Source organism: Vicia villosa, unplaced genomic scaffold (genome assembly GCF_029867415.1).
Source record: "Vicia villosa cultivar HV-30 ecotype Madison, WI unplaced genomic scaffold, Vvil1.0 ctg.000233F_1_1, whole genome shotgun sequence".
Classification (NCBI taxonomy): domain Eukaryota; kingdom Viridiplantae; phylum Streptophyta; class Magnoliopsida; order Fabales; family Fabaceae; genus Vicia; species Vicia villosa.
The window spans coordinates 461,178-473,166 of NW_026705088.1; the positions used below are offsets into that span (position 1 = coordinate 461,178).

At 30.4% G+C, this 11,989-nt stretch overlaps 1 long non-coding RNA gene across 1 annotated transcript; it reads right to left on the bottom strand.

Annotated features, from left to right (window-relative positions):
- Positions 1 to 6,620: 6,620 nt before the first annotated feature.
- On the bottom strand, positions 6,621 to 7,618 carry LOC131625682 (uncharacterized). The gene is made up of 3 exons (XR_009290920.1): positions 7,478 to 7,618; positions 6,796 to 6,865; positions 6,621 to 6,686 (listed from the first exon to the last, which is right to left on the bottom strand). It is a non-coding gene; the product is annotated as an uncharacterized LOC131625682 (long non-coding RNA).
- Positions 7,619 to 11,989: the final 4,371 nt, after the last annotated feature.

Here is an 11,989-nt window from a genome sequence, read left to right on the forward strand (position 1 = left end):
TACTTTCCTCGAAATCTTCAGAAGCGATATGACATGCATGAATGATGTTTCCAAGGGTAGGAAAAACCAACTTGTAATTATTAGGTACCTAACATACCTTATTGTTAAGGAAGTCACTTAATTTTGTGGTTATATAGGATTGATCAAGAATGGTAATGTTGAAAGTTTGAGCATGAAGAGGACCACAACAAGAGTCTAGCTAGAAATTGATTTACCTGCCTTTTCTTAGAATCCAAGATGAGTTATTAATGATCTTAGGGTATGACCTTTTAGTTTAACTCCATATGGAGAAATGAATGTCTACTAGGCTTGTCTCGTCTCAATGATCTATCTTTAAGCAATATTTCCCAACTTTCTTTGTAGTTTAGCATGTCCCAACAAAGTTTAAGGTTTGAGGTTTAGTTCAAGGTACACTACTACAAATAATATATTCTATGACAAATATTTCACCTCAGCCAATGAACAACCAATGTGTAACCCAGAGACACACCACATTTTATTTATTTAAAAAATACTACATATTCTCTCGGTTGAACTAACAACCGAGGGGAAAAGTATCAAGGACGCCTTTGAATCCCATCAACTGTATTTTAGCATCTTTTAATTTTTTTATATTTTTGTTTATGACCTATTACCTCGATTGAGCTGGAAACCAGGGGAAAAGTATTCATGAGACACGCCTTCGAACTCCAACAACCGTATTTTAGCACGACTTTTAACTTATGACGTATTACCTCGATCGAGCTGACAACCGAGAAAAAATATTTTATTTTATTTTTTATTTATGACTTATTACCTCGGTTAAGTTAGCAACTGAGGAAAAAGTGTTATCCGATTTGATGGAAAAAAATTAAGTAACGAATCTTTGTCGTCAATTTATATATTAACAATGGTTAAAATATTGTCAACTCATCAATTCACATGAAACATCAGTGATCCGCGTGAAATCATCACTAACCAATCAGACCGTGAATGCCTTAATGATTAATTTTAGATGCAAAGTGTTGAAACATAAACTTAACGTAATTAAAAACAATGATAAGGAAAGCAGCTGAATGAACTACAACACCATTTTCTGAGATTGATTGTAAGAGCAAAAAATAGTTTTAAGGTTGGTTCCTTAATGTAATTTCTTCTCTTATAATAGCTTATTAAAAATGTTTAATGTTACTTAGGAAAACATGGATGTAACTTAGCAATGTTAGTTGTTGTTGTTGTGTCAAGTAAAATGTTTAATGTTGTTGTTGTTGAGATTAAATATTTAACGATTGTGTTGATTTTGTTTATTTTTGTTGTTATTGTTTTTGAAATTTAATGTTTAAAAATTTTATGGATCTAGTTGTTGTTGAAATTTAATGTTCAAAGATTCTATTTATTTGTCGTTGTTGTTGTTGTTGTTATTGTTGATGATGATGAGGAGGAGGAAGATTCAAAATTTGTCAACAAACTTGATGCTTTGCAGATTTGAAACGAAAAAACAGATTAAAACAAAAATTATGTAAACAGACTCTTTTATCTCAGGTATTATTTTCAACTGATGTAAAAAGTTACGCAATTTTGAAAATCCAAAAAATATTATTGTTGGGGATGAACGAGTGACTGGTACAATTTTTTTCTAGAAAAAAGTGACAATTTTTATAACGTCATTTTTTTACCTCGGCTATGAAATCGAAATAAAATCTTTTTTTTCAATTGAGATAAAAATTATTTTTTTTAGTAATGATAGCTACAAAGGTTCGGTAACATTCCACCAAGCCACATTCATAATCGTCGTCATCTCAATGTTTCCATTCGCTTGGAATTGATGAAAATTGAGAGAAAGGCATATTGAAAAAAATATGTGACTGCAATGCCAAAAATGCTATTAAAGGCAAAATAATTGATGACCTTGAAAAGAAATTGCCAAATGAAGGTGTCGAAGGCTTTTGAAATATTCAAACATGTACCACCAAAACATTTCTTGTGCAAAAGAAAAGAGGATCCTAACATGATATTCATTGGATTCTCATATTTAACATGTAACATGTATGTCATTTCTTTTTGGAAAAAATATGCATTAAAAAATAGAACGTTATATACAAGTCAATATCTGCTGACACATGGTCTGAATTATTGGTGTAAGGACGTTAGCATGGCTAAATTAAATATTCAATCTACTTGTATGTTGTTGCACTTGCTTGATTGATTACTACTATTGTTATATGAGAGAAAGGTTAACTGCACCATATATAATTTTAGAGAAGACATTTATGCTTAATTAAATTCAAGTAGGGGATTATGGTCTTACAACTCTTGTATTTGTAATGAATAATTTAAAAAGGATTTTTTGTCATTGAAAACATCATTGGGTTAGTCCCGTATTAAGTCACTCTTTTTATGATATTTTGAGACATTGTCTAAAAATATACAAGTTATCAACCAAGAAGTATTTAGAATAAAACAATTTAGTTACATTGTATCAAGTAAACTATCAAACATGAAGTATTTAGAATAAAACAACTTAGTTACATTGTATCAATATCATTGAAAAATTTAGGAGTGGTAAAACGATTTGATTCATTGGCCATTGTTATTTTTTACCGTACTTTAGTGTGTGGAATAAACCAAGAATTTAAACCCGCATTTTTTCTAATATGTTCATTAGTCCGTTCTATTTTTTTTCTTCGGGTTTTTGCGAATGCAGACATCAACATAAATTTTATATTTTTAGGTTTAAAATATACATTGCCCGCGGGTCCCTTCCGCCCTACCCTCACTTTTTTGTATAACGGATTTAGATTTTAAACTTGCACGCTCAACTATGATCGTCCCGTCTCGCTCCATTTCTTTACGGGTTCTTACGGGACGGACATACCCGTTTACCACCCCTAGTAAAATTGCATCATCAAGTATGATATGAATACTACTATATAATATGATTTTTAGACCATTCAGATCTCTGAAGAGAATATCTCTAGAAAGAGATTATTTCCTAAAACAATAAAAAGAATAGTAGAAAAGCTCAAAAAATTCGAAGAAGGATAAAAAAACAAACTTAGATTGTCTCAAGTTTTATGTAGGACTAAAGTAAATATAGGAATGTTATGATGAATGTGTGGTAAGATTAAATATGATAAGATTATAAATGAATATTGTAGAGAGTGATGAGATAACACTTATAGTAGAAAAGATTGTGGAAAATAGACTCAGGTGATTTAGATAAATAAAGAGAAGACTTATAAATTGTGTAATAAAGTAGATCGGATTGAGACCAGACAAACAAATAGAGATGGAAAAATACCTATAAAAACTATAACAGAAGTTGTTTAGAAAAATCTTAAAATTAATAATTTGGATAGAAACATGATCTTAGAAAGAATATTGTGAGAGAAGTTGATTCATGTAGTCAACCTCATTTAATGGGATAATGATTGATTGTTATTGTTATTATTGTAAAGTCGAGCGAATCTCTCTATTTATAGAAGTGCGTTTCTGAAACTGTTTGTTACAGAAGCAGAATTTCTAACAGATATTCTATTTTTGTCTGTTTTAGATATGGTGTACCCCGACATGTTTCCCAAAGCTGTTTCGGCCAAGGTGAATGATGATGCTAAGCCGGATAAGGTGAATGATGATTCTAAAACGATTGTTGTCGAGATAGATGTTAGCCAACAATTTACAAATGATCAAGTTTTTAATGCTCGTCAACATATGCTTAATTGGGTTCGAATGGAAGGTAGCAAACTCGGGTTTGGCGTTGTGATTGGAAGGTCCAATAAGGACACTAGTAAAAGGCAATCATTTGTAATGATGATATGCGAGAGAGGTGGAAAATTTGTTTCAAAAATTCAAAAGTTAAAACATGATGACACTGGATTGAGAAAATGTGAGTGACAATTCGGAAGTTAAAACATGATGAACCAATTTTAGATTTAAGTAGTGACAATTTCTTCGGTGCATTTTAGAATATAATCAAACTATTTTTTGTATGTATTTTCGTGCACATTGTAAACTCTATATGATTCAATACATATATAATATATCTATTCAACATTTTACCGCTATTTACTTTTACCAATTTAGTTGTTTCTATGTTTTCGTAAATAGGGTCTCTAACCAATTCTTCAACACCACACACCACAAATTAGAGATGACCCAAACATATCCTCACCTTGCTTTTGTTTACTTCAATGGTGCGAAACCGCCACTTCAATTTAGGCTCTCTGAAGACACGCCTCTCGCCGAGTTGATAACCATACTCAATTCTCTCTTGCAATATCTAGAAAACCAAAAGGTAGTCAAGCTCGAGTATCGTTCACCATCACTTGACACTGAAGGAAAGGTGTTGTTCATCCAGTTTGCACTAAAGACTGGTGACGATTTAAAGGTTATGTGGAGTACTTTTCGTCGATACTCCACTAAGGGTTCAATTAAAATCGATGCGAAGATTCAGAGGTCTGGAGAAAATGTCATTAAGATGTTGCAACGTCCTCAACTACCCGTTTATAATAACACATTTTAAATTTTTATTTCAATATCTATGTAATTTGGACCATCTATGTTAAATTTATGTTAAGCTTCTCTGATTTTTAGGTTCTGTTTCTGAAAATCATTATTTCGGATATGTACTTCTAAATTCTACCAATGGGTGAATTCAAAAATAGAGAAATGCTAGCAACACTCTCTTTTGAACACTCTCTCAAACACTTTCTTTCTTATTGGTTGAAACATGTATGGGTCCAACTATTTTATGTGGGACCTATTTTTAAAGTGAGGGGCCCACACATGGTTAAACCAATAAATAAGTGAGTGCTTGAGAGAGTGTTCAAAAGAGAGTGTTGCTAGCACTCCTCTTCAAAAATATATCTCCGAAAATACCCCTAAAAAATGAAAGGTGATGTGTTCGAAGATGCATCTCCGAATTCAAAGAACAAAACTGAAATTTTATCAAAACCCATAAGAAGGTTAAGAGCTCTAAAAAGAAATTCTCGAAGTCTAACCATGTCAAAAGACGGGTGAGGGGGCATATGCTTGATCTTGGAGGACGGAAATAGGTGTGCCAAACATACGTAAGCAAGGCATAAAATTTTATTTATATTTTTTTCTTAGGAAAGGTATTAAAAATTTTTGGGTTCCAAATAATATTATTTAACATGAAACCACAAGCTAGCCTGAATTAGTCGAAGGTGACACACATACGGTGTTAACTTTTTGTAAGTATCACTCTGTTTGTAAAACTCTATCCCTTGTAAACATCCCAAGAGGACTACCTCCACCTTGTAAACATTAGAAAATTGTATAATCTCTGCTCGTGGACTTAAAAGTTTTTTTCAATTCACAACCATATGCACATATTTCGCACACATCCTCATTTCTTTCAACAATTTCCCGCTAAAATTTAAATTAAAAAAAAAAATCAAAAGTAGTGTCAAATGCATATATAAAAAGTATATAAACAAATGTGTCTTCATACTTGAACACTTACATAGTGAGTAAGATTCATATTCAACTAAAGTGAGAGCAGTCTCAAAACACACATTTTTCATGAGTGCATTCATAAAAAATTATGCCTTAATGATCTTGCAAATTTATCCTAGTAAAATGAGCAATATAAGAATTTTCTAAAATTCCATAAAAACAAACGGCCTCATTTCACATTCTCATATCATTTTACGTTGGACTACTATCTTGAGTCGTTTTAAAGAAAATAGTTTCATCCATTGAATGGTACTATTGATCAACCTCAACTAGTTTTCTTCTTCACTAGCGGTTGCAAATGGTAATTCTATAAGGAATTGCCTCAAAATTGTTTGTTTATTAGATTTCCAACTATACAAAGTATTGCAATTAGCCTAATTGTATTCTTCAAAGAGAACAGAAAACTTATAATAAGTTATTCTAAGGCTCATAGTCCTTTAGAGATATCACATGACTCTTTTGATAGTGTGACAATACTTTATTCTAAGTGTATTGATAAACATGCACAACAATCGTACAACATATACAATCAGAGGCTTACTTGAACCTAGTGGCTTACTTGAACCTTCAATAATGCTTACAAATTCATACTGTCTTACTGTATAAATAATATACCTAAGAACTAACTGAAGTAGTATTATAAAATTAAACTACCAAACTTGTTTGCTAAACACTTCTACTTACATAACAAGTTATAGTCAAATGAGTACTAACAAAACTTACAGGCTTTGTCAAAACATACTCTCTGCATAAATTAGTTAGTGGGTTATACGTAAAATTCACTGTAAATACTCTATAAAGTTGTTGATTCTCCTTATTTTGCATTACATCGTGTCTCCCCTAATCTATTTCTTAAGATTATAAAACAAATTGTGTCATAATTTGTACAACAATGATAAAAGGCCAAATAAGCTATCAAAACACAATTAAAAAAATAAAACTCAGCCTTCATGATGCTGAAGGAACATGAAGGCAAAAACTAATAAAATCGGTTAAGTATTTCATTATGAGAGGTCCATTTTTGCAACCCAGAACAATATCATTGGAGTTAATTCATTATGTAACTTACAGTATCTAGGACCTAACTAACAACTTCTAAGCAAATGAAGTACTTACTACTTAACCACCGGGAAAATGCTGCATTTCTTTCTACTAAACCAGAGTTCTAGCATACAACTATACCGAAGAATTCAGATTCTTTAGCTTGGCTTTGGCTGCATCAAGTTGTTCTATCCAACACAAATTTCAGGGAGAAAATGTTAGTAGAACTGTTTGGCACCTTAAAGCAAATTGTTTCTTCTAAAAAATGAAAACAAGTCAAAAGTGAGGAATTCTTACTCTGCTCCATGCTTGTTGCGGCTTGGACAGTTGTGCGAAAAAACAAGTTCCCATTTTTCTGATAGACAGTCTGCAGTAACAACAACAACAAAATAAGTCCTTTATGATTGTTGCCATCCCTTAACACAATTATCACAAAAAAATCCTTCCTTTGTTAATTTAGAATTGGGGGAATAACAGGATAAAACTACAGGAATCCCTTTATTTTTGTTCAGATTTCATAGCAAGGAAAACAAAGTATTAACATAGCAAAACAATGAGAAGAGAAAACATGTAGTTTCCCAAATCAAAAATAATTGAAATTGAGTGTAATCTTTGTAGCACCGACATCCCTGGAAAAAAAAATGTCTGTGTATCCAACACCAACATCAACACATGTGACTATGTCTAATTTATTTATTTTTTAAAATTATTACTTGTGTCGACGTATCAGTATCAGTGTCGCTATGGTATTTTCGATATTCCATGTCCGTACTTCATATATTCATATAGCATGATAAAAAAAATAATTGAAATTTGAAGTGATTAGAGAAAAGGAGAATCAACCCTTAAGAACCGAGAATCCAGATTCAAATCAATTAACGAATCGCCAAAGCAAGAAAATTAGATGAATAGAAAAACCCTAACCCTAACCCTACGAATGTATGAATTGGGTGAATTGAAAATGAGAATAAGAGATTACAGACTCTGGAAGAAGGTAAGGCGTTGAGCTCGGCTATGGCGACTTGATGACTCCTCATTTCATTGTTGAGATCCAAACCAATCGAACCGGAAACTGACGCCATACCTGTGACCAGTTTCTGCTTGAGTGACAGCGTCTTCTAGAGCTTTCTAAGGGAAAATACAGCCAAAATTTGTGTCAATTAGGGGTGCAAAACGGGCCGCCCGCCCCGCCCGCCCCGCCTTATGCCCGCCAAAAAACAAGCGGGACGGGCATGCCCGTCAAGTAAAATGGGTATCAAAATCATGTCCGCCCCGCCAAGATGGCGGGTTGGCGGGCAGCGGGTTTACCCGCTTATTTTTATTTATATTTTTTAAATAGATTAATATGTTTTTTTTTTACTTTTTAATTAAATTTTTCACTGATTTTTTAAAATAATTTTTTATAAAAGTAATTTTTTAACAAATTTACTTTTTTTAGTACATATATTTATAAATAAATGTATAAAATAAATCATCAAGAACTGCAATTATTAGAATTAACTAAAAAAATAGTAAGTTTTGGAGGAGGAGCGGGTTTTGGCGAGCGGCGGGTTTTGGCGGGGCGGATATGGCGGGCGGCGGGTTTTGGCGGGGCGGGCTTTAGCGAGCGGCGAGCCTAGAATCCCAACCCAACCCGCCAATTTTTGGCGGGTGTGCGGGCGGTCCGGCGGACTCCGACCCGTTTTGCCACCCCTAGTGTCAATAATGTGGTATTTCAAATTATTTTACTAGGAGGTTTTTTTATTTTAATTAAGTTATTTTATGGGAATTTTTCAAAAAAAAGAAATTATTTTATGAGAAAATTAAAGAGACTATTCATCTACATATATACTAGGGTTAATTTTGAACCGATGACCTTTTAGTTGGAATTAGAAGCCACTAACACTAGGCCATTTGTTTAACACGAAATTATTCAACTATATTACATATACTTATTATAATTTTTAATAATAATTTACTATTTAAACTGAAATATATTACTAAAAATATTTTAAATAATATAATGTTTTAATATACTATTAATTCATATTAATATATTATTTAAAACATCAAAAATTGTATTTTGCTATAGCACATAAATACAATATTTTAATATTGAACGTAAATAAAATATTATAATATATTATTTAAGTTTATTAAGTAATATAATATTATAATATATTATTTCAGTTTATTAAATAATATAATATTTTAATAAAATATTATTTAATAAAATATTGAACATAAATATATTTTTTGATAAATTAAAATATTAAAATATTTATTATTATAATATTTGAATATAATATTTCAATATTATATTATATAAATATTAAAATATAATAAACTAAAAGTAAATAAAATATATTTAATAAACTGAAATAATATATTATAATATTAAAATAACTATTAAACGTAAATGCATATTGAAATATATAAATATGTATTAGCTATTTTTAAGTAAATATGTTTAAATTTATTTTATTTTATAATTTTATTTAATATTTTGATATTTAATTATTTTAATTATTTTACTAAAAATAATTAATGTTTAATAAATACTTAATTATTTTGTTAAAATTAGTTAATGTTTAATAAATATTTATAATTTAAATAATTTTATTAGAAATAATAAATATTAAAATAATGAATATTTAATACTATCAATTTTATTTATATTTTCAGTTTATTATAATTTTATTATTTTCAGTTTTTAAATAATGTTTGTTTTCAGGGTTTGTGTTTGTAATTAGGGTTTGTGTTTATGGGTGATGCAAACCTAGAAACCCTAAATTTATAGAAGCATTTGGAAAATATGGACCACACAATGTCTATCCATAAGACTTCCGTAAATGCATCTACGGAAGGAATCAATTTTTTTTAAAATATGGGGTGCTTCCGGATGTGGATCTACGGAAGCTGGGGAAAAATTGAAATTTTCCGAGTAAAAAAACCATGGGGTGTAAAAAGAACAACTCTATAATTCTATTTTACACATCATCTATTTATGTCATTTAATTTAAGTATTGTTATATCAAATATATATATATATAATATTAAATATAAAAATTTAAAAAAAAAATTGTTAAAAAAAATTTTCAAAAAAATCGAAATTCCACGTGTAATTATAAAAAAAACTAAAAATTAAAATAAATGCCACGTGTGCAGCATATGCACAGTCAGCATTTTTTTATTATCCACGTAGGCATTTTTGTCCAAAAAAATGGAAAATTGTTCGATTAACCAATTTCATAACTTAATTAACCGATATTTTATATTTCATTAACGAATTTTGTTTTACTACTAAAAATTATTTTTAAATCTTTATTTACCAATTTCATTACTTTATTAACCAAATTTTTACATTTCATTAACCAACTTTAGTTTACGTCTAAAAATTATTTGTAACATCCGGGTGTTTATTAACCAACTTCATAACTTAATTAACCAACTTCATAACTTAATTAACCAACTTATTACATTTCATTAACCAACTTTATTTTACTATTAAAATTTATTTTTAATATTTAAGTGCTTATTAACCAACTTCATCAATTCATTAACCAACTTTTTGCATGTCATTAACCAACTTTGACTTACACTGTTTATACACTATTCACGAGCACTATTTGTAACACTATTTATGTATTGTTCATGGTACTGTTCATCATATTTATGAACAGTATATTAGTATATACAATATATTGTATGTTTGATTGTATGAATAGCATTGTTGTTTTTTTAAATATATTTAATTTAATGAGAATAAATTCTCATAAGTCTCACAAAATTCTAATCTTGGCATCAACTTTTATATAACTTAGTTTCAGTAAAATTGATAGAATATATGAATTAAGAATAATATAAATGTTAAATAAATTTGCAAATGGATTTATGATTAAGAATGTTAAAAAACCCGTTGAATCCAATTAATGTTAAAATAAAACAAATCATATTGAATTAAGCTATCTTCCACAAAATTTTAAAACTAAACTTAATGTTAAATAAATTGAACTTGTTTTGGGCTGGTCAAATGTCCAAAAGTCAAAGCTTAATCCAATGTCAATTTAATCTAAACGATCAAACATATAAAAGCCTTTATTCATTATATTGATTTTGGGCTGGTATATTATTTTGATTTTTACTTTTACTACATTCATCTTGAATTTTGAATTATCACAAGTACTCTTTCTTTTTCTCTCTCTAAAAAACAAACGTCATGCCTTCTCTCTAAAAGTTTCATCTTTTTCCACCCCAAATTCAAAGTTGCTTTTCTAATGTAACCTCAGATCTGTGAAGGTGCGATCGGTCATTTTGATCGCGTCGTCGTCAAACCCCTTTTGATGGGGTTGCTTTTTACCTTGTCGGTGACGAGTGGTTCACAGTGGTGGTTTCTTTCTCGCCGGTGAGGTGAGTGTTTTCGGTTCTCCAGCACAAGCAGGTTTGTGCTTCCGGTGCAAGTTTGGTGTCCTTATCTTTTGAAGTTTTGATTGTTTCCAGATCTATTGAGATCTGCAAATTTCGAGTTTTAAAGGTTGCCTCCTTTGCATCGATGTCGACTTTATATCTATATCAATCATTTTGATTGATATTAGATTGAGTGGATATCCATATCATTTTCTGATAGTTGATTATTTGGCTCGAAAGAGTCGTTTTGCTTATTGTTTTTATCACATGGTTTTTGTTGTATATTGATACAGTGGGTTGTTGGGGTGTGGACTTGTTTTTCGTGTTTACAGTCGGTTCATTCTTATTCTTGAAGATTTGGATTATGTGTTTATCCGTTCACAAACTACAATTTTTTGCAATTCGGTTTCGAGCCTATACGCGGGTTTGCTGGATTGTACTTGTAGTACGTGTTTGTTAGCAAAAATTTTAGATCTAGTTTGTCTTTAAGGTTGCTCTCTACTACTTTTTTGTTGTATGTTTTACTGGGTTTTTGGTCCCCCAACCCCCCATCTTTGTATTATGCTTTTTATTTTTATATATTTGCAATTATTAAAAAATAAAAAATAAAATCTTGAATTTCGAATTGACTTGGACGTTGGAGTAATAACCTTGCAAATCCATTTTGTGTCGCAGTATTAGAGATATACACTACTGATAAATATCGTTCACCATCAATCCTTACAAAATTTGGTTCCATAACAGAATAGTGACGTTGTACCAGAGATCGACATTATCAGTAAAGACACATATCTCTGTAAAGCAAAGTCGACCGACAGATACCTCCACTAGGACATTCCCCGGTTGCACAACTAGCCGAAGATCAAGTAAAAAAGAAGTAGAATATACTTGCATTCTAACTTTTTCGACAAGTTAATTATTTTGTAAAATTTTACGTAATTTCAATTAGGGGTGTTCAAACTTCAATGAAATCATCCCTTTTCCTCCGTGTGTTTCTTTTTGTTTGTCTCTGAATCTTTTCTGTTTTTTGATGATATGACAAAAAGGGGGAGAAATATGTGATAAATGATTTGATTTAATTAGTTGCTTTCACTAACAAGAACTG